The following is a 24,418-nucleotide window of genomic DNA, read 5'->3' as shown; positions in this document are numbered from 1 at the left end:
TCAGTGGCCCCAGTAACCCAGACTGACATTGCCTCCCTGAGAGAGTTCACATGTGGTCTGAGAGGGCTGTCATCTTGCTTTTGACATCTTGTCCTTAGTGTTTAGACATCTTGTCCTTAAAAGACTTCCTAACTTTGAGTTTTATTTCAAATACAGTGTTTGTGTTCTGTATTTGAGGAGAATTAACCCGAGGTTACGAAACAGTTGGCAAATAAATGGAGTTACAGCTGGGTAGCATGGGCTTTGTGCTTGGCTGCTGTGATGTGCTGAAAGATTACTCAAAACACACTCCATTAAAGGTAGACTCTCAAGTTCAGCGTCGATTAAGAAATTCCAAATGTGTCCTAGGTGCATATTTTTAATACCACATAAATCCTCCTTGATGCAGATGGGTTTTTCAGTCCTCTGCACAGCAATACTATCTCCACATTAATAAAGAGGTAGATACAATGGAAAATTATTACCTTTGTCTCTGGGTCCTGATAATTAAAATATTCAACTGTATTGTAACATTTCCCAGCCTTTAGATAAAGCCACTTACTCTATCTTGAGATGAAACAACATGTGGAAGTAGATCCATCATATAGTATGGGGTTGCTTTGGAACTTGTATCAAATGATAAACCCCAGAGTATTTGCTCTTGGAAATGACTATTTATTGAGGTTTACTTATTGCATGTTTAATAAAAAGGAGAAAAACTCTGTTAAAATCAGCAATTTAGTTCAGCTAACTCAATAACAGCCAGAGCTTATGGTAGGCTGTTATCTATGTAGGCTGAACATACAACAGGTCAAATACAGCTCATGTAGCATCACCCAGAGTATTTTGTTCTCAAATAAACAGAAGACAGTAAGTGAAATTAAACTTATGGTGGGTGGGGTACTGGAAGGTAGAAAGCACCAAAGCCAGTGTGGAGAAATAGACTCTTAATCGTGTGTTTACATGCTTCTACAATCAGTTTAATTAAATTACTGTCACAAGCGTATCATTCAATTTTAGCTCTTTAGGAGGACTAAGTACAGCCTGAGGAAAGGATGAATTCTGAATAAGAAGTAGGAGATCAGGGTTAACGTAACCCTAACATAAGTTTCTTCAAGAGGTAAATGAAGGTGAGTTTTTCTCTAGAACAGAACATGCTTTTAAGTGACAAGGACTTTAGGCAAAAAATTTTATGCATTTTAAAAATAGAGTAATGAAAAAAATTCCTGAATGTGATTCCTCAGTGACGTTTAAAAGGCTCAGTCATCTTTTCATCCATTACTTTAAATAATAAATGAATAAAATTATTAAAAAATTAAGAAAATTCCCCAAATAATATACTAAATAGTGCATACACACAGGTTATGGATCTACCCCCAAATAAAACATCTTTACCTATTTTATTAATCAAATTTTTAAAAGCATAAGCTCTGTATTTATTGTGTGTAGCTCAAAAAATGTCCAGGAAAATCAAAATTAAAAAATGGGGTTAAAAATTCTATCATTATTCCCATGTAGGAGTGTTTGGCTGAATATTGCCATAAAAGATATAATAGTGTAAAACCTTGAGTGAATAATTTTAATCTCTATTTCTCTATTGTGCTCTAACACCAGAGTAGTTTACAGCTAAACTGGCTAGGTCTTGGACAATGAATTTCCAAGTTTTTAGCAGTTCTTGTGATCCAGATATTAAATCATTACTGACTTTTCTTACTGAAACTTTTTTTACAAACCCAGTATTTTACATCAACCTACTACTATCCTCGTGTTGCCCCAAATTTAAGTACTATTCTTGACTGCTACATTTTTTACCTCTTAAGCTGTTGTTGCTTTTCCACAGAAGGGTACAAGCTCAAGCCTGGAAAGCTCTATTTCATCATCAGAACATTTGGGATTGTTGGAGTGACTAAAATGAAAAAGATCAGGTCAATATTTGTATCAGGCCTCCTTATGAAAGCAAAATATTTGACATCTGCATTGTATTAAGGCAGTCCATTTAATGGGAGCTCCTGCAGTGCATAAGTGAGCTGCAGGTTTCAGGCAGCTCTGCAAGTCAGACTACCTGCTTATTTAGGATCTAAAATTTCAATTCTGTGATAATTTTGGGAGTGAAGCCCATAGCAGGGCAAGAGCTTAAACATGGATGTCAGAGCCTGAGTGTTGTTTGAAAATCTGGGGCATAATTCAGAAGTGGAAAGATATAGCAAGTAAATACATCAAATATCATCATAATTAATACTGTTGACATAGCACGGTGTATTCTGGGAATTTATAGGAGCTTGAATAAAGGCTGCGGCTAATAGCATTACATGCAATGAAAATGCAGAGCAAAAGGTGATCATTTGTAAAGAAAACAGCAATTGAAATGATAGAAAACTGATGTGATAGGTGATGCTTTTCTAGAATAAGAGACCTTATTCTGAATATAGATATATTTTTAAACTATTGTCAAATTTCATTTTATGCCAGATATAGCAAATCAGATCATATTTTTTGCTGAAATTTCTTAATTTATACTGTTGTTTCCTCTGCTGGAATGAGTCTAAAAAAATTCAGTACAGTAAAGATTATAAAATAAGACAGAAATCTGCCCATGTTTAGATATACATGATTTTATTTTTTTCAATAAAGCACTTGAAATTTGTCAGGTTCATTGCTACAAACAAGAAACAGAATAATTTTTCTCTCTCAGTGAACACAGAACACAAAATTATCTATTTTCTTTAGGAAACCTGCCTCAAATTCTTCCATGAATATTTGAAGTTTTCTGATATCCTCAACAAAAGCTTCAAATTAGCACTAATGTACTTGACATTATGGAGTGGGGTTTTTGAATAGAGGCCATGCTAAGGTTTTTAAAAGGGTCATATCTTAAAAATTATATCACCATTCTCCTGTCTAAAGTCTTCCCTTTCAGCAGTGAAGCTTATTTTTGTGCTATATGATGTCATAGCCCAGACATTTATGCTAAAGGGGAAAATTAATAATTAGCTCGCCAATTTACAGTTGCTGAAGTTCTAATGTTAAGTAAAGACAAACACAAAGAAGGCCATTGTTAATAGCTTTTTGTTTTGACAGAGACAGTAAGAGTGATCTGAGTGGAGAAACATGTTTTAGTTAATATTGCTGAGTTTATTTTTTTAATGCTTCTTTCACTTATTTCTTTTAAATCTACTTTAGAGAATCAAAAGCAATTTCTTGAGCTTATTTTAAAATATATTTTCAATATTGCTATTGTAGTTCATAATAACATATAAAATATCAATCAGCTTTTAAATATTTTTATAAGGTAATATGCAATATAACTTCTGTCACTGCAAAAATGTTACTGCATGACTGCATTGAAAGGCTGTAATTCAAAGAAATGTATAGTATAAAAATATAAATAAAAACCCCTTCTTTTTTGTTCTTTTGAGAAGTACTGAATAGAATATTTTGAGAAAAATTATATACAACCAGACCTAACAAACATGGCCATTGCATTAAAATTTTCCTTGTAAAAAATTTTTTTTTCACCTGGCTAACTGCAGTATTATCTTTATGAAATGTAGGAAGATGTAGGGGAAACCAGGCATCTGTAAATATCTGGCTGTAATAAGGAAATTTGGGCTGTTTTTACTGGCAGATACCTGAGATAAACAAACATTTAAGAAATTATTATACTAAATACATAAAAGAGACAAGGTTACAGTATGCATAATGTGTTTATTTATATGGAATTATTATACAAATCAAGGTGCACTCTATTTATAACTCTGCCTGAATTATCTTTTCTCTAGTGATTTTTTTTCTTTAAAAACAATGGAATCTGAAAGTCACTCAGATATATCTTGTCAGATTTGGAAAACATGCAGTTCTAATAAGTTGGGTTAAAAATACCTCTGCTAATGAAGATAACAGCTTTCCTGGGAAAGGTATCATTCCCTAATTCAAAGTAGGCATTAGAAAAGAAATCAAGATTTTTTTTTTAAATATCAACTGGAATTTCTATTCCTTTCTGATTCTTCAGTATTTTTGTGCACTCCTAGATGAATATGTCCTAAGCATCCTTAAACTGATAATGGTCTCTAATGCAAAGGCAAAACTTGCAGAACATTGGGCACCAAGTGGAAAATGATTTTATTTCAGCTACCAGTGGCTGATTACTAATAACACAGACTTACTTTGCCTTCGTGATCAGAATACTTACATGCTTTTTGTAAGCTGTCTACCCAGAATTTATAAATAGGAGAGAAAATAACCCTCGAAAGCCAAACAACTTCTCCTCCTTGTCGCCATATGCTGCATCTTTTCCCTCTAGGTTTTGTACACTCTGCGTGCTGAAGAATGGTGTCTTTTCTTTTCATGTTGCTCTGTCGGCGGTCATAACAGCTATTCTCTTCATGAATATGTAAATCCCATGCATAAAATCAGAAAAATTAGCATGGCGATTCCCACTATAGAATGTGCCCAATTATGTCTGCTAATACGTGGATAGTGATGATTTAATCTTTGGACTAGATGAGCGGATTCAGGTAGAGTTACGAGAGCTGCAGTAATTACAGAGGACCCAAACACACAACGTGCACATGCTGGGGGATCACTGGGCTTTAATAGCAACTGGGCATCTTGTGCTATGATGGAGTGCTCGTAGATTCATTTACAGGCGCTTTCTCTGATGGGTAGTGACAAGGGAGAAAAATGCCCTAGGTCTGCAATACCCTTCCCTTACTAACTGACACTCATTTGCATTTGAATTTTTTTTTTCCCCTCTTTTTTAGCTCCTACTGAATGCTAGCAATTAGAACGGAACGAATAAAAGTTTGGATAAATAAAGGGAGAAAAATGGTGACCGCGTTTGCAAGGCGTCCTTAACTCACTTGGTTTATCAGCAATGGGTGTTGGAGGGGGGGAGGAAGGACATGCAGAAAACAAAACCAAAAAGGCACCACCAGCAATTGATGCATTTTTGTATTTAAATAAGCAGGCGTGCTCATGCATATTTATATGACGTGCATGCCTATGCGCCGCTCTGAGCAGTGGCTCTGCGGCTCGGCTGCAGTAATTAGGCTGATGTAATTATAGCAAAACAAAGCAAGCTTAGGCTGATGGTGGGTTTTTCTCCCCATTCAGTGGGAACATTTAAGACATATGCATATTCCAGCGTACAAAAAATGAACCTGCACCGCTGTCGGAGGCTAGGAGGACAGTGTGGCCAGTGCACCTATTGTGTCACTGCTGTAGAAAGCAGCTTAGCGATTGGCCACTGTCTGCAGCACATAATACTGACTGGTTATAAAGGACTTGTCTAGAGGAAAGCCTGTAGGTACTCCATTGTCTGGCAAAGTTGATATGACTGCATTCTTTTTGCAGGGGGTCAGACAGCTGAACTGTAAAAGCTGCACAGATTTTTTTTTTTTTTTTTTTTGTCTTCTTCCTCTGTCTCTCTGTCTCTGTCTCTTCCATACAGCATTTTTCTTTCATGCCCTGTCTCAGTTTGCATAGTTAAAGAGAATGCTAATTAAGATCCCTTGCCTTAACCTGAAAATAGTGACTTGGATGTAAACAGAAAACTGACGATAGTTTAAAATATTCTTGCGTAGCACCAAGATATCAGTTACCATCCTAGGGGAAAAAAGGAAGAATTATTTTTTTTGTAATCAAGGTAAACAAAGAAGAGTTGTTGCTTCTCTTTCTTCCTTTCTTTCATTCTTTCCTTTTTTTTTTCCTTTTTTTCTTTTATTTTTTTAAACCAATGATGCTATACTATTGCAAGTCAGATAATATTTTATTTCAGGAAGCGTGCTAGCTACATAATTTAAAAGTCCACAAATCAGTTGCAATTTAGTGCTTATTAATCCTTCTTAGGATGTAATTCGGTGAAAGAACTGCTTTAAAAAAAAAAATTCTTTTCTGTATTATAGACGGATCTAACAACGCAGTCTGGGCTCCGTGCCAAAGGCTGGTATTTCACAGCAGCGACCGCCTTACAGATGAGCTGTGGGAAGCAGGAGGGAGACTCTCTTAGGGTGCCACTACTATGGAGACACAGCTGGGCTGAACAAGATTTGCTTCAAACGACAACAAGAGAGACAGAAAGAGTCTGGTTCGACCGCTGCCCAAGCAGGCAGTAACCAGAAGAGCTAGCAGCCAATCCGGCCATGCTGCACTGTTCGAAACCAGCTCTACATCCCAGCCAATCAGTGACATCACTGGTGAGAAACTCATTTACATCATGCCGTAATGAACTTTGTTTAACGTAGCCTTTTTTCTTTTCTTTTTTTTTTTTTTTTTCCCTCACAGAGATTAGGTCCTCCATTAATTATTCTGCCAGCATAATTTGAATCGCTATGCAAAACGATGGCTACAATTTCTTGATTTTTTTTTTAACTGTGTGCTGTCTCTGCAGGTAACCATGGGCATTGTTCCATTTTTTTTTTTCTGTTGGCCCCATAAAAACCTTTAAAGTGTCTTTAATTGTTAATATTGTGCATATATTTTTCTTTCATGTATGTTTGCCTCCTCATAGTCCTTACCTAATGTGGTACTGCTTCCTCGTATTATAGCCTGAGATTGCCTTTAAGTGTCTTGGAAGGTAAAAAAGGGTGTTGCTGCAGCATTGAGTTTGCATCTTTAGCTGCCATCACAGTCTAAGTACTTATTCTAATGCTTCAGAAATCATTTCGCTGTGGCCGTTTTACATATCTGGCTTTCTCTAAAGGTTCTTACGTGCATCTGTTACAACTGAGTAAAGTTCAGTACTGTTATATTTCATTCTTCACCACTTTCAGTCAAGATGTCATTTTATTAATGAATAGAACTGAGATCATTTCTGAACAAATTTCACCCCCTTCCTTCCACCTCGACACAATGCACCTGATTTGCATCCATTTACCAGAATAACTGAATACAAGAGCCAGTATGAAAGGAAGTCAAGGGAGAGCTTGCATACTGCTTCAGGGCATGTTGCAGCAAAGCGAAATATAGAATTTTTGTTTAGAATGTGCTTAATCTGCACAGAAAAGATTAGATCTTAGGTTGAAAAAAACTCTTATCTAGCCAGCTTTTCATGTTAGGAAATAGGTTTGATATGGGGGGTTTGGGTGTTTTGGTTTTTTTTTTTAAATAATAAATGTACACATTTTCTTGAGATATGTTCAATTATAAGTGGAAAACATTTGGGCAAGCCAACATTGTGTTGAGCATTTGGATTTAGTTCTTTGTGGGTAAAGTAATTTGTTGTGCAAGCAATTTAAAACCAGCCCAGGATACTGTGGAATGCAGAGATTTCAGACTGCATAATCTAATGAGGCAAGGTTTTGCTCTTCAGTATTCTAATAGCCGAAACAGAATCAGATATGAGACAAATTCAATATTGTGTTATTAAATTAAACCTATATCTGTTGCTAGTGGGCTTCAAGAGGTCAAGTCTTTCATAGAGCAAAATTTTATTTAAAGAAGTAGTCCAAAATAGAATTTTTGTTACAACATGGTAACTTCCCCTCTTCTCACACACAATAATCTACAATTTGTTTACAGTGCTTCAGTTATATGTTGATCCTTCTAGTCACTTTGAAAATACAGAGGATTTAAGCACTAAACCATAGCTCTTTCAATGCATGATGCATTCCATCATCCCATCATCAGTATTCTGCGTGCGGCTGTCCTGATTCAGCCACTGGCTCCCCTGCTGCAGATCCTGTAATTTGAATCATGCGTAATAATATATTATCCTACTGGGGGCCTTCTTTCAGTAGGAGAGTGGTTTTATACCTTCTGCTCTAAGAGAACTGTTGGCTCCTTGCCATCTCGTAGCCATTATTCACAGAGGCAATCAAGATAGTCTTCCTTAAGGAATAACATCTGCACAACTGCATGTGCCAGAAATATGAAGCCTCCCCTCACGTTATAAATTTGGTTTTCTTGGGAGCAGGAATATTTGAGAATACTGAAGCAGAAAAACTGGACGTTTACAGGAATTCATCAAAAGTGTATTGAATGTGCCATGTGCTGAAACCCAGGCTGTGAGGACATTTGGACTGGCTAAGGGAGGCAGAGGAGAAGAAAATAGAAGCTGGTGGCTATTCTGTGATCTTTGATAATATTTATCCAGCTCATGTTTTTGAGTTAGCTGATGATTAGTGCTGTATTAAAAATCTGCCTTTTGCCTTGCTGACAAGGTAGTTTTCTAACTAGCATGTTGATGGCATGGTGTCAGCTGGGACTGGAGCTGTATTTCCCAGGTTGAGAATCTAACTTGATTTGATGCATTCAACAAGATGCAGTGTTGAATGAAAAACAGGTACCAAAAGGGACCAAGAGTGTAGAAAATATGAACACTTCATAACAAAGTAGGAAATCTCAGAAATGCAAAATCTGAAAACACGAATTTTGTTCATACAACGTGAATTGTATCTGTTGGTTAAAGCTCTGTGGGGCATTGAAAGGTGAGTAAAAACCAGCGAAAGGAACCCCAGACCTGTGCAGCTATAGTGTGTGCAGTGGTCCCATATGTAGCAGATACCCCAGCACCAGGGCCTACAATTTTATTTTGTTCACATAAATGTCACCCCTAAAACACAAACAAAATATCCTGAGACCCTATTTTTACAAATAACTTTTTGTGCAAGCATATAGAGGTGTGATGTTTTCTGTCCTGTACAAATTGTTTGATTAAAGATAACAGATTTGTAATTTTTGATTTAGGGATTTAGGGAAGAGAGAGGGGAAGTGTTGGAGAAAGAAAGAAGCAAAATTTGATTTAGCATGTTTATCTCATCCTGAAGCTTAGATATTTTTCATTGAACAACAGCAATACAGTTGTAGTAAATAATTCTACCCAAGATGGGTTTATTTCAGTATTGTTGAGGTGTATATAGCAAGGGAGGGTCTTCTTGTTGTCATCACCTCTTGTCTTACTTTCTGAAAGACAGAAATAAACTCTGTAATCTGGCTGAAAATCAAAAGTGCTAATATTTGGGAACTGAAGTTCTTCTGAGATTATGGAAAAGATAATTAAATACGACTCACCTGGTGGCTGACTTTTAAAGAATCTTCTTAGAGGGAAGACCCTCAACACCTGAATAATCTGTTGTATTTAAAATACTGTGCAAAAATATCAGAATTTTTTAAATAAACAAGGGAAGTCCACAGTAATGTGGCTTAGAAATAAGATAAAATTGCAAATAAGGCAAACAGGTTGGTGACTGCAGCATACTTCCTGATTCATTCCATCTAGAATAAGAGGAAGAGAGGTTCCTAGGCCATTCATGCTTTCTTGAAGAGCATCCTCCATATAGTTATTACAATTTCAATAATAGGGATCAATAGGAAAAACAATACAAAAAATCATAAAGATGAATCACAGGAAGAAAATTCACCTTTATGACAGCTGAACATGAGGAAACAGACTAAGCAGAAAATGGTATTTTCCATAGTTCACACTACTTAAAGGAGGAGTTATGTCACTCTGAAGGATGAGCCAGAAAATAACAGCCACTGGAAATTATGACACAATTCTTTTCTACTTCTGTGAACAAATACATTGCACTTGATTCTGTTCTTCTGTAGTATCATTTCAGCTTTCTGATAAAAGTCCTAACAAAATGTCCATTCCACAGACTTCTCCTTTCAAAAGACTATTATTTCAATAGCTGGTGTTTTCATGTAGGACATCTGCATAAAGAGGATATGGACATTTAAATTTGTTTTCTGCCATGGTTTAGTGTATAAACAACTTAGCTTTTACACGCTATACAATTCAAGCTATACAATTTATAAGGAAAACAATGAGACTGAACAACAGAGGTGACACTAATAGTACTGTATGTTAATTTTTATGTAATATCAATTTTTTTTATACTTTATGAGAAGGTTCTTCTTTTCTCAAATAGTCAATATTTAAACAACTGGTTTCAGTAAATCAATTTTTTAGAATTAAGGGTGACAGTAGTAGGAAAACACACTGTAATGTTTTAACCCCAGCTGGGCATTCAAGCACCACACAGATGCTTGCTCACCCCAAAACCAGTAGAATGGGGGAGAGAATCAGAAGGCTAAAAAAGAGAAAAGTTGTGCCTGAGATACCAGTTACAGGTAAGAAAAACACACCCAAGTAAAACAAAACAAGGAATCCTTTCACTGCTTCCCATGGACAGGCAGGTGTTCAGCACACCCAGGAAAGCAGGGCTCCACCACATTTAATGGTGACTTGGGAAGACAAATATCATCACTCTGAACATCCTTCCCTCCCTCCTTCTTCACCCAAATTTTTAGGCTGAGCATGACTCCATATGATCTGGGATATCCCTTTGGCCAGTTGGGATCAGCTCCCAACTCCTTGTGTACCCCTAACCCACTCAGTGGTGGGGTTGTGAGAGGCAGAAAGGGCACTGACACTCTGATCACTGCTCAGTGATAACAAAAACATCCCTGAGTTATCAGCACTGTTTCCATCACAAATCCAAAACACAGCCCCACACTAGCCACAATGAAAGAAATCAATTCTACCCCAGCCAAACCCACACACATTCTAAGGAATCAGTGACACTGCTGCCCTTTAAAAGGGCTGCACATCCGCTCTTTTTGCAAAATGCAACACTGAATTGGCTTCAATACTCCATATAAATCAAGACTAGAATGCTCTTTATGTTTTTATATTTATCTAAAAGTAAAGGATATTGAGCTATCTGACTTCTTTTATAGTCTACAGGAAAGGGGTAGAAATGGTAGGAAACTGTAGAAGATGTCTGCATTGCTGAATTTGGTCTAAAAATCTAGAAATACATACATATATATATGTATTTCACTTGGGCATATAAATATTTTTTGAGTACATTACTGAGATACACACTTGTCTAAGACTGTGCAGGGAAGAGCTTATCTATTGGGTACTTTAATATGAATCAAAATACGATCTTGGGTAAACAAGGTCAGTTACTATTTTACTGTGACACTTTAGCTTTCCTCACTTTAAATTAGGTTGTGGGAGTGTGATGGCCCTTCTCTGTATGATAAAAAGCCTGGAAGGAACCCAAAACTGCTTTCTGGAAGCAAGTACAGAAAGACTAGTGAATATAGATATAGGAGTCATCAGTTGTTCAAGGACAGTCCTACAATATTTTAAGGGCTGGTACTAGAACAGGGGCTCTTTCTTGGCCTAAGTGCTTCCCTGAAATATCTTTATTTTCTGGTGGCTGGTGGGAGTGGAGCTGAGCAGTGCCTGCTGCACTACGTCACCCTGAAAGCCCTCAGACAGGGGCTTTGGTGTGCAAGGCAGCAAACTGCTGACTTCTGGGCTTGTGTTTTCATTTCTTCATGCAGCTGTTTTCATTTTTCATCTTACATGTCAGCGCTGTATTGCTCTTAGTGGAAATTTTGGCATCTAGGCATGCTTTATTAATGCACCTAGGTTTTCATTTTATTCCTGCATTTAAGTGAAAGGATAGAACATTTTGTTATAAGAAAATCCTTAATGTGGTAAGTATAAGGCAACTGTTTCCACCAAAGGAGTTTGAGCTCTGTGTCACTATCCAGCAATTATAACATTAAGCACTAAGAATTTGTTATGAAAATTATCACTTAATGTTTTTGGAAACTGTCTTTAGAAATATTTAAAAAGTCACACTGAGTGAAAATCATAGAAGAGTACCATGATTTATAACAGCTTATGTTTGTGACTTCATTTGAGTTCATGGAGCAATGAAAGCTGTCTCTGAAGGGCAAAATTAGAGAAAAATCTTTGCCAAATTCATAGGTTAGATAGCTGGATCAAGGAGTGTTGGACTTTTTTTAACATGAATAAACAATTCTAAAAGGCCCAATCGGTCAGACATTTTAAAAACCCCTTTAGGTTGGCAAGAAAAATATTCAGGTACTCTCAGGCAATGTATAACCATAGAAAGGGGTAGAAGAGACCAAAACAGCATGGAAGGAAGGGTAAATTTCTGATTAACTATCAGCTGTAACATGAACCAAGTTACCTTGGTAGTGGAAGCAGACTTACTTTGTTAACAAGGTATGAGCTAACTCACATTTGCAGCCAGCTAATTAGCAGAGATAGATCCCTCATGTAGCTGAGAAAAATTAATTTTCACCAGATGGCTCTGAACTGTGCAGTATGTATCCAAAATGGCTAAAGGGAGGGTCAGAAAAGCCAAAATTAAAGTCAAAAACTAACCCTCATTCTTGCAACTTCAATTTAGCATCAAAGTGGTTGGAATGAGAGGGAATTTTCTTCACAAAGGCCACATTTTATAAATATTTTATAAATATTTTATATGACTTGCACAGACTTTCTGTTCTGGCTGGCAATGTCCTGGTTCTGGTGGAGTATACATTTTATGCAGAATTTTACTTGAAAGAAAAAAGTGGAGGACATTAACTTGAAGGGCAGAAAGCTAGGACTGAACCACTAGGGAACTTAACTGTGCTGCAAGAAGCTATGACAAAATCTATTGCTAAACATATCAAAAGCTGTTTTTTCCCTAGTTGAATTCTTGATGTTGAATGTTTTCATATCTGTAAATTAATTTAAGTATGTATGGAGATAGAAAAATGCCCCAATCACAACCTGCTCAGTATTTCAGAAGTGTAATCAAGTCTTCTTGTTCACAGCAAACATAAATTTATATTTTAGTCTCTGGATCAGTTCTGTTAGTAGTTTGAAGGACTCTGAGAGGAGCAAGAAGTTTTGGGCTGAGGTAGCAACATGAGGATGACTGACCCCTAATATGGGGTTATAGCAAGGAAGCCAGGCTTGCCCACTCTTGTTATTAGCTGCTTGATCCTTGGGATTAAATTTTGCCCAGCCACTAAAAAATCTAAGGGATTATTCTTTTAGGTACATCAAAAAGGAGATACAGATTATGGCTCTATCATGCTTTGAAGAGAGGCCATGTGGCAATAAGAAATATATTTAAAACATTCTGGGCTTTTCAGGGAAGGTGGAGTGGTGTTTGGTTTCTACTAGTGTTGGTATGAGGACAAACCTGTCCTGAAAAATACACTGTAGCTGATTTGTGACCATTTTAATGCATCTGATCTAGTCTGTTTTGCACCTGGTAGAGTGGTTGGTGAATTAATAGCTGTGCAATGAAAATGGCTGTTTCTGTAAAATCTGAGCTAGCTTTGGGTGATGTTTGTTACCAAAAATTTTTGAGTATAACACAGGTATGGAATGGAAAAATTATATTTCACCCCAGGTCAAGTCTTCTCAAAACAAATAAAAAATCACCTAATAAAAACTTTAATCTGGACAGACAAATGGGCACATAGCAAGTTTTATTTTAGCATGTCATGTTATCAGAAGAGCAGTTGGACTTGGGTTCTCCTTTATGATCCATGCTCAAAACAAGAAACAGAAGATATATTATTACATATGCACAAAAAGTGTGTATGTATACAATGGAAAATTTCACCTTAAGATACTCTTGACTACAAAAATGATCTTTGTTCTAAAAATTGCCTTTCTTCAAAGAGTGTTCAGTCAAATTCATGGATTAAAAAAACTGTGGAGAACTGTTTAAACACATTGGTATTAACTCTAACTCGTAATCCCTGATGTGTGAAGTGCTGCAGACTAGGAAGTTATAGTAGGGAAGTACCTCTGTGTTTGTATGTCCTTACTTTTTTTCTCTTAGGCATCAATTTAAACTTTCCTTAGTGCCATCTTCAGGAATCAATTGACTTCAGCTATAATAAATAAAATACAGTTGAACACATGGTATATACAGAAAACCAAAATCACCTAGCCACTAAAGTGTTCTTTTTAGGAAATTTTGATGGTGCATAAAATAACATGGAATCACTGTTGTCAATTTAAACAAGATATTTTGGTTTCTTGAATGTTCAGAGGTGTTTACAATTTATTGGCAAAACTGAAATATTTCTGCATTTTTAAATCCTTTTGGAATGTCCCATTCAGCATAATTTTTTTTAATTTGCCATACTTTGACCATCTTGGTAATGAAAGAAAATCCAAAACGGTAAAACAGCTTGCTATGTAAAAATTTCTTATGTTGAGTATTTTCAGCAGGCTGCTCTATTAGAGTGTATGACTGTATTTCCCTTTTCTATTACCTGAGAGATGCTGATTTTTCCTAAAGCCTACCCATCAAATACCTATGAAACAACCACTGTGTGCATGAAATAACTTCTTCTTAGATTCCCATTAATTTCTCCCAGAAAATTTATATTCTATGGCTGTTTCCTGTAGATTACTTCAATTAGTGTAAGACTTTTAGTGAGAGGCAGTTATAATGCTTTGGATCTTTAAGTTATTAACATATCATTCATGGTAATACATGCAAAATCTTGACAATGATGTAGATTTACTGTCCAAGCAGAATGGGCTAAGTACATATTTTTAGTAAGAGCTCTCATTGTTAAACCAGATGCTTTAATTGGTCTACAAAACTGAAATTATTTCCCTTTGTTTCTTTTCCTGCAAAATATGGGTATAGAATTAAGACTATGATAATGATGATTGCCATGCTGAAAAATAAATATTTACATTGTAAACAACACTCAAGCACTACTCAAAGCTGAAAACAAGAATATAAGGAATGACAATCTGTTGGTGTTTTGTAACAAAATGTATTTCCACTTAAGTCACTGAAAACCAACAAAATGCTAAGTGTAGTTGCCACAATTTTTAGAAAGCTACAATGATCAGAGAGATCTGGAAAATTCTGGGGTTTAATGCTTCTGTGGAGATGTTTCTAAACACTGAATTGTGTCATTGTAAAAAACTATGATAATTTCATTTGCAAATTGTTTCATGAATTCTTTTTGGAGACAATCTGGTTCTCCTTCCAATCCAAATTTGGGAACCAACGGCAACATGAATGTTGATGTGAACATCATGTTGATAGAGTTACGTAATTTGAATATGCATATTCGTTTTCTGGCATGTATGTGAAATTATATTTGTGTCTTTTCTAAAAGATTTGACTTAACTGACTACATAAAGTCCTGACCCACAGCTGCATTTTCCTGTGCCATTCTGATATATATCATCTGAGACAGTCTGGGATTTTATTGCATTATCAGTCATTTTCCCTGTAGGGGACAAAGATAATCACCTGTCCCTTACTGGTCTGTGTAGAAGATGTGAGATATTTGAGGCAAAACCTGCCTTCCTGTGCTGTGTGTTTGTTCAGAGCCCAGGCAGGGGCCAGGGGAGCATCCAGGGTCACACTCTGCAAGGCACACCTGCAGTGGTGTCAAGGGAAATGGCACAGGAGTTGGAGAAATGTGGTGAAGGTGGTTATTTCCAAAACTCTTCCTACTTGATTTGGTGCTTCTGGCAGACAGTATTTTAGAAACATAGCTATGACAAGGTGTGGAGACAGTCTGGAATGCCAGCCCAAACAAGGAGTGAGCAGTCACTCTGTTCCTTGTCTGAAGTCAGAGGTCTCCAGCTGCACACATGAGCATGTGTCGGGAGCAGTGGGTATGTGAGACATTGTGTCACTAGAGTTCTATGTGTGGCCTAAATGACCAAATTTCCTTCCTTCTTTAATTTACCTGCTCAGTCTCCTTTTAGCAATTTTCTTTTACGCCAGTATCTGTGGAATGCAGAAATATGTGTCCTCACTAAAATATGTCTCTGGGTACCTTTGTGCACCTCACAACCAGTTGCCTCATATCCCTAATGGTTAGGCTCTTATACCCAGTAGATACATTATTCCTTTTCTCTCATTTCTTTTAATAGTTCCTGTTACCTGTAGTGTTGTTTTCAGTGTGACTTATTAATATTTTTCAAAGATTTCTTTGTAACTTTCAACTCGTCATGCCTTCCTACCAATGCAGTTATTATTTGAATCTTGATAGTCATTGTAGCAATCAGAGCAACATCTTGACATCACACCTAAAGGAATCAGGAGCTTGTATTGCTGCTCAGTGATTATTTAGACAAGAATCCTGTCCAAATGACAAAAAAAAAAAAAAAAAAAAAAAAAAAAAGGTAAAAAAGAAATAAAAGCAATGCAGTGCAGTGTGTTAAGAACAGGATGTTAAGGGTTGGAATGGATCTTAAAACTCATTGAGTTGGAAACCCCCTGCCATGAGCAAGGACACCTTTCACTATCCCAGGTTGCTCAGAGCCCCATCCAACCTGGCCTTGAACACTTCCAGGGATGGGGCAGCCACAGCTGCTCTGGGCAGCCTGTGCCAGGGCCTCACCAACCTCACAGGGAAGAATTTCTTCCTAATATTTAGCTGAAATTTCATGTTTTTCATTTCAGACCATTCCTTCTTGTTCTATCACTGCCATTCCTGATGAAGCCCCTCTCCACCTTTCCTGTAGGCTCCTTCAGAAACTCTGAGGTTGCTATCAGGTCTCCACACAGTCTCAATATTTATGTTACAGCAAATTTTGTCAGTTTCAGTTCATAAAACCCACTTTATTTCTTTAAAATATGGACATTCTCCAGTTGTTCAACATTAGCATTGTACAAGAACATGCAGATTCTTCTCTACAATCATGTTAATAACTTGACCCTGTAAGTGGTATTATTTTGCTCTATTCAAAATCTTTTAAAAATACAGTTAATTATACTTTTCATAAGTGCAAGGATGTAAATCAAGGATGTTTGACTCACAGTGCTGAAGGATACAGAATCATCTGTAATCAGAGATCTCTCTGTTTATCTGGACTCTTATATTCTATATTATGATCTATGATAGTCAAGTGCACTCTGAAAAAGTGGTACTAATAAATAGAGAGGATTACTTTGAATAATTCAACTAGACATAAACAAACACACTCTTTACCACATTTGGGAAAGGAGGGAATGGAAAATATAGAACTGATTTTTAAGGAATTACCTCTTGAGATACATACATTTATTACCTTTTTCCCAACTTTTATGTTCAGCTAGTGAACTAGACAGTTATGCTCTCTCTCTTCTTTGTACTCAGCATGTTTTGAACTTCAATAATAGCAAGTTTGTTTCCCACTGTACTTAAAACAATTCAGTCCATTGGTTCTGTCCTCCCCATTGGTGGATCATTTCAGCAAGTCTCTCAGTGTGCATTTTCACTTTGATCATGCTCTTTCCATCCAGTTTAAGGGAATTAGATGGATTCTCAAGGGAGCTCAAGTAACTTTTCAGATTGGTTTTGTTGAAGTAATTCACTCATTGGTGAAAAAATGGAACATCAACCAGGAAATATAAGAGCATACTCAGATTCCTTTTTCACTGGGATAATCCTTGAAAATAAAGCCTTGTATGTAAGTTTGTGCAGAATCATAGAGCTAAGTACATCTGGTAAGCAACAGGCAAGTCAGCTCAGGAAAAAGTGTATTTACTGCAGGCAAAGGTCCTGTGAATTGCTTAATGTAAGTAGTCTCCAAGGAAATGTTTGATAGAAAAAGGTGTTTATGTTACAAGTCAGTTTGAAAAGGGTTGGTGGGTTTTTTCATCTCTTTGACCTGATAATCTGAAGCATCAGCAACCTCTTTCCACATGGAAACCTCAGTGTTACAATTTTTCTCCAGTACCTGTTTTAACTTCTGTTGAGCTAGTTCTACATTTTAAACTTGCAAGAATTCACACTCCTTTCTTCTTTCCCCCACAGAAACATGCCTCCAGCTTCTATAATTTACCTCCTCTTTGTTAATTGAAATATTCCTTGCTCCATAGCTCCATTATTTATTTCAACTTAACCCTGGTAGGCAGCTTAAGCTTTTGTTTATCCTGTGTATTTTTGGCCAGATGCTAGAAATCCTGATGAAATACCACATATAGAATATTTGAAAAATAATGAATAAACATGCAATTCTAGTGGTGAGCTTTCCCATTGCATGTGGATAAAACACTTTAAAAGGCCTAAAGGATTTCAACAGGTTACACAGGCCACACTCGCATGATAAAAAGTAAGCTTTGTGTTTACCTTTATTGAAAGAATTAACATATAGTTGGTATTCACTAATATCCATTCTAACTCCTGTTTTTCTGAATAATGAGTCAGTTACATCCCTTCTGTGTAAACTTGGGGCTCTTGGGACCTTGAAAGATTGAATATTCTTTAAAGGAATTATCACAGAATCACAGAATGGTTTGGGTTGGAAGAGACCTTAAAAATCATCTCATTCCAACCCCCTGCCACAGGCAGGAACACCTTCCACTAGACCAGGCTGCTCAGAGCCCCATCCAACCTGGCCTTGAACACCTCCAGGGATTACCTCAGTTTTGTTGTCAGCTCTCTTGTTGTCAACCCTCTGCCCCACAGTGGTGTTTGAAAAGGTACTTCCATTCATGTGGTAGCCTCAAATGTATTCAGGGACTGTTTATTACAGCAGCACACAACAGATCTCTGTTAGGAGGGAGGAACCAGTGCATTTTGCTAAATTAGCTATTGGATTTGCCTGGCCCAATGAGACAGGAAGCTTCAGCAGCACCTGTGAGAATGCTGGGAAGTGCTAGTTAGAAAAACAAGCTCATTTTCTCAACTGTTACATGGCTGTATGTAATCTTTATAGCAGCACCTAAACACATTAATGACTTTCACAGATGAGTTTATTTCTTTGTTTTATTACAAAGATAATGCAACCTGTTAACTGTTCCCTGGAGACCGGCTCTGTTCAGTGATGAGTTTTGGAGATAACATCAGGTATTACTATCTTCTATTAGAGGAAGATTGCTATTTTTGCTTGTGGCTCTAGTTTGTCTTGTTTGTCTCTTTATTTATTTTGTGTTTTTATTGTTATGAACAATTTGTGAATAAGAGCCAGCCTTTAACAGTGCTAGAACTATGTCTCCATGTAGATTTTTATGGTCATGCATAAAAATACACTGACTAGCTTTTGCATTAAAAGTTACAGTATATTGAGAAAAGATACTTGAAATAATATTTTTGTGTGTATGTGTTTATTATATTCATGTTTTTTAATAGTATTTAAGGAAAGTACAAGTGAAGGAACATCTGATATTGAAGATAGAAAATTTGCTAATTCTGTTTGGCAATGCAGGATGAATGTATGTTGTTAGGGGAATCACAGTCAATATTGTGATTTGTTGGTTTGGTTTTATATTTAGTGAAGATAGATTAGGAATAAACAGTTTAAACTTGGCTTGTGCCAAGAGACCAGGTACAAGTGGAAAGTCAGTGAACACCTGCATTGCTTCTGTAGATAAACCCAATCAGACTCATGTTTGGCGTGCACACTCTGTATGAGTTTTATGTGATGCTAAGAACTTCTTAGTTCTCATTTCCTGATTTGCTCAATAGTACAATGCACTGTCTCGATCTGTTTTATGTGAACATAGTGCTTGAAACCTTTCACACATTGGCCTAGAAAATAAAGAATCCTAGGAATTCTTAGGAAGATTTGAAAAATATTTGAGCCTGTGAGAAAACACTGTGTTTATAGAGAACTTACTGAAAATCCTAAAAGACCCCAAACAATGATGAGCAGCAAAAATTAGTTGAAAAAATTATTGGAGAAAATAAGAAAAAAAACCAAAACAAAACAGGGCAATGCCTGTGTGTGTGACTTGCTCAACTTTTCCCTCCCAAAAAGAAATAATCAAAAGAAACAATCAAAAATTCTATGGAAAAGGTTCTTAAACTTTTAAGGAAAAAATTTGGCCCAAATTAAAATATTTGTGCATTTTTATAAATTTTAGATAGCAAGGTAAAGAGAATCTTTACTAGAAACACATTTTAATTACTTAACTGACATGTTTCTTATTTGAGTTTTTTATTGAATCAGAAATTGAATGTATTTTGTTCTGCTCTGTAGAGGCTAAAATGTGGAGGGAATTATAGCACCTATCATAAACCTTTGTATAAGATAATATAGGAGGTTTACCTCCATATATTTTATGGCTAGTAATTCAGTGATGAAAAAGAATAATATTTGTTCAGAAAGAGTGGAAAGTGTTTCTCTTATGGCACTGTGCAGCGCTTCAGATGAAGCACAAATAATTGTGATGGGTAAATGAATGCAGAAAGATTGAGAAAAGTGGCTGAGTTTATGTAACCCTCTGTGTAGTCTCAGACAGTGTATGTGTGGATGCCTATCCAATGTTTCTGGGGAGTGGTGGCCAAGTTTTAATTCTCTTAGGAAGATGGACCAAGGAATAGCAGAACCCCAGTGCAGGAGGCAGTTTCATTTGTGAAGAGTAAACTATTGTAACAAAAAAGTTGGACTCCAAGGCCTCTTCTATGCACAGATCTGTCACAGGCAGACTTGTGGATTAAAGTTAAGGATTTCTGCATGTGGAAGTAGTGTTATTTTATGTAAGAACTTTGACTTCTGGCTTCTTTGTTCTTTCCATTCTACTGAGAAAACCCAATGTTCACACTTACATTGAATACCTTTTGGAAAGTTCAACATAACTAAAAAGCAGCTTCTGGTTAGTGAAAACAAGTTGTAGTTGCCATATAATAGAGAGAAATGTGATGAGGTCAAAAGGCAAATTCAACTTCCTGCAGCAAAGCTTTTTTCATCTGATAGCTGTTCAGGATATGAGCACAGCTTTCCCTTGAAGTGAATGTTGAAGCAAGAGATGTCTTCTAGCCAAAAATATCCACAGAACCTTCACCAATATGCTTTTATTTTGTGACTTTGTTTTGTGGTTTGTTTGTATTTGAAATCTTCTGTGAATGTAACATTTCTATGTTGTACAGAAAAAACGGTAAATGAATGGGGAAAATTAAATTAAGAAAGGTGATTTGATAGAAAAATTATTATTGAGTAACATAGAAAAAAGGTTTGGGAAGAGATAAAAAGACAAATTTCCACTACAAAGCAGAGCTACTTGCAAAGAAATAATGTCAGATTTGGAAGTAGTAAAATTATTAATTTACATTGTTTTGGAAGTTGTTTCCATAGATTTTATCATAAACTCTCCTAATGCACTCTGATTCTGCTGTTTTCACTACAGTCTCTGGCTCTAATTAAAGCAAGGACATTTGATTTTGGAACCTGATTGTTACCTTGGAGCTGTTCCTCTGGACTCTGTTAACGGTTTGTCAAAACCTCCTTTATGCTGCATTTTGCAAGAAATCTTGTGGGAAGCTGTTCCTTGTTATGGGATTTTGGCATCTGTTCTTCATACTCAGGAGCAAAAAGTGCTGAGACCATGAAAGGAAGCTGGCAGTCAGGTTAGGTAGATTGGAGGGAGACACGTTTTTCTCATATACAGAATGTCTCTCTTTTCCTCTGTGTGCAACATGCAGACATTGCTGGCAGGAAAATGGATGTTTCAGCAAAGCACCCAAGGGCTCTCTGTCTCTGGGGGCACAAAATTACCTTTTTATGTTCTACAGGTGCTTCCTCCATCAGTGTCAGGCAATGTAGTTTAGTGAGAAAATCTGGTAACTTTGAGCTGTCTGTGTGCTACTACTACTGCACTGACTCAAAAATACTCATATTACACAAAATGCGAAAGCTAAATGTTATTTTTAAAGGGTAATTTGCAGAGCTTTTTCTCCTGTTATAGAAAATCATGCCTTGGAAAAGACTTCTCTTTCTCCTTGTGTTTTTTGTTCTTCTTAAGAAGAGAGTAAGAGGCAGGGAGATGAAGTGGTGGCTTCAGACCAAAAATACTATTAGCTTATCCTTCCTTCTCAAGAGAAGTGACTGTGTAAGTACTATTTGTTTTCCAAGGTAGAAGTCAGAGAATGATTTTTTTTTTTTGGTTGCCGCTGTAAACTGTGACACTTCTATTTGTTGAAGTCATAACTTTTTGTATTTATCAAGGAAAAGCTGCATGATCATAGCAGACATAAGAGATTAAAACCCTAGTCTCAATTCAGTGAAACAATGCACATATTGTCACTAAAACTGTTTCTTTTCTCCTCTTTGATTTGCTGTACCTAATTAATTATAATGTGCAGGCAATAAAAATCTTCAGCTTTTATTATTAAGCTTTGCAAGTTAGGGCCTTACTCTACCACTTTGTCTCACTTTGAACAGTCCCTTTATAAAAGTAATTGCACTCTTGCAGTGATTGGAATTACATGGCAAAAAAGGAGTCAGGCAAGGAGGGTGTTTGATTCCAGACTTGAATAATGAGATGAGATGCTCTGAAAATGTTTAAGTAGGTGGGTAGTGTGGCAGTTTTTACAGATGTGTCATGCAGAAGTGTCATACACTCATTATTTGAAAAGCAAAAGATAAGTGCTTTCACCTTGGAAGGGCAATGCAATACCCATTCCTGAATGCTTTTAGCATTGGTCTCACTGTTCTGAAGTGGGGATCCAGGTGATGATCACTGAAATCAAATATCTGGCTTTCTTTTCCCATTCATAGCAAATAGAATACATTATGAAATCTGTTAGGGCAGTTGTATTCATCTGTTACATTTTTGGAAAGTGGAGCATTCTCCATCTTCCATTCTTCCTCGTGTGTGCCCATAGGCAGACCTGTCATTTCACTGACTCCACCTGCCTCATGCTTCCCTTACCCATTCAAGTGTAAACTGGCTGCTGGAAAACTTTCACTGCTAATGGTGGCCATTGAGAAGTGTGATGGACTGATAATTAGAGTTGTGTGGACAATATTCCCTTTTAAATCTAAGGCAGGCTTTCTCAAAATCTAGCCATCTTCTGCTGAGCTTGCTAGTTGTGAAAGACTTTGATTTAGGCTCTGGCAGAGGTGGCTGAGTGTTTTCAGTTTGTTTTGGTTTCTTTGAGTGCCTTTGGCAGAATTCTTGGTTTCTTGGATTTGTCATAGCACCATATTTCTAAAAACACCATAGTAGCTCTTGAATTATGTGCTGAGATTATTGTCCTTTCTAGCTCTGAATTTAATTTGCAAAGTGATAAAAATGATAAAAATACAGACCTTTATTGTTAAAACTCGATAGTAATGTAGAAATCTCTCCCAGAGCTGTGGCATTTTAATTCAATCTATGGAGTTAATATTGCTGGTTTTGCCAGGTATCTTTATGGGAAAAGAGATCCAACTTTATGTGCAAGTCTGGTGTTAGAATGACTTAAACACATGCTGGAAAGTGCTGTCATGCCTGTATGCCTGGAGGTATTCCCATCAAGGTTCAGACTGCCCTATAGCTATCCTTGCTATTATATACCCTACTCCTCTTAGGATTCTCATTTTTTCTGGAGGTTCAAAATCAGGCTAACTCATACTCTTTCTGCTTATGCATAATCATGAAGTTTTGCAAAAACTCAAAGTGTGATTGGTCCTCTGAAAAGCACTGCATTTATGAAAAACAGTTTAAACATGACTTTAATTATACATGCAACTAGTATGCTCTGGAAGAACTGGCATCAAGTTCCTGACTGCATTTGAAATGGCTTCTTCTATAGTCTCCTAAAGAATAAATTAGTAAAATGGATTTAAAATGGCATTAGGGCTTACAGTTCCTAGCAGTCTCTTTTTTAGAATAAATGGGCATATGTTTTTTTCTTGGAAACCATAAACAAAATTTAGCAACTATGCTGTTAAGACATCCAAAGCTGTTATTATATTAAAAAAAAAAAAAAGTAAACAAGAGAATGACCACATAGAGTTTATTTTTCACAATGGTGTGTGGTCCACTTAGAAATAATAATATGCAAAATAAAAAAAAAATCTTTTAATAGTCAGCTTGGGTCTAGTAGATGTGCTGGCACATATTAATCTTTCTGCCTGAGAGGTTGTTAGCAAGAGAAATTAAGATCTACTACTTTGATTTTTTCTCAGTGCTATTAAAGGGTTTGTATGTAGGAATGTGTGCATTTATCACATGGTTTCATGACAGGTCCCTTCTGAATACTCAAACCATTTCAACAAACTGAGTCTTTACATTTTAAAGCTTTCCTTAATTGCATTGACTGGGCCTCTTACTTCCCAAACTTTCAGGTCAGGGGCCACGAGCCTTTTACCTTTTCGAGGCTCTGGAGCCTCTAGCTGTGTGTTACTCTAGAACCAAGGTACCTTCCAGTCCCAATAATTTCCCAATAACCCTTTTCTGGGCTTACCAGACAGTCTTAGTTTGAACTATTACATGTGACTGAACCATAAACTAACAGGCATTCAGTCTTTGTTCCAAACAAAAACTCACTTTTATTTCAAACAGTGGAAGCAATAAATCAGTGTATTTCCACACCTTGTTCCATCATATCTCTCAGTGAAAAAGCCAGAACTGATTATGGCACCAAGAAGTCTTCCTTTCTCTTTGTCAGTGTCTTCTAGAATGTGATTTCTCCAGCCATGTTTCTCTTTCTCTCCTTTAAATGAAAAGGAAACCATCACCTCACTTTATAAATTCTAGTTATTTTTTGTTAGATAACATTCTGACTGGTCTTATCAGATGATTAAAAAATACCTAATTATCTAAAGTATGGTTAGCTACCATTCTAGTGCAACAAAAATCATGAAGATGTTACTACTCATCCCATCCCAAAGGATGTTCAGTAAATTATTCACAGAAGCCTTTGTCTAAACAGTATTCATGAAGATTTACTTCTCCCTCTCTGCCAACCCTGTCCTATTTATCCC

At 36.5% G+C, this 24,418-nt stretch overlaps 1 long non-coding RNA gene across 1 annotated transcript in view; it reads left to right on the top strand.

The window, feature by feature from the left end:
- The window catches only part of LOC116184105 (uncharacterized), a 149,592-nt gene that overhangs the window by 40,683 nt on the left and 84,491 nt on the right, over positions 1-24,418 (top strand). The window contains exon 4 of the long non-coding RNA XR_013342125.1: positions 5,883-6,173. This is a non-coding gene — a long non-coding RNA (uncharacterized LOC116184105). The remainder of the gene's footprint in view (positions 1-5,882; positions 6,174-24,418) is intronic.

This window comes from Lonchura striata, chromosome 2 (assembly GCF_046129695.1).
Source record: "Lonchura striata isolate bLonStr1 chromosome 2, bLonStr1.mat, whole genome shotgun sequence".
Taxonomy (NCBI): Eukaryota; Metazoa; Chordata; class Aves; order Passeriformes; family Estrildidae; genus Lonchura; species Lonchura striata.
The sequence above is the reverse complement of the archived record's forward strand: the minus strand, read 5'-3'. Positions and strand labels throughout refer to the sequence as shown.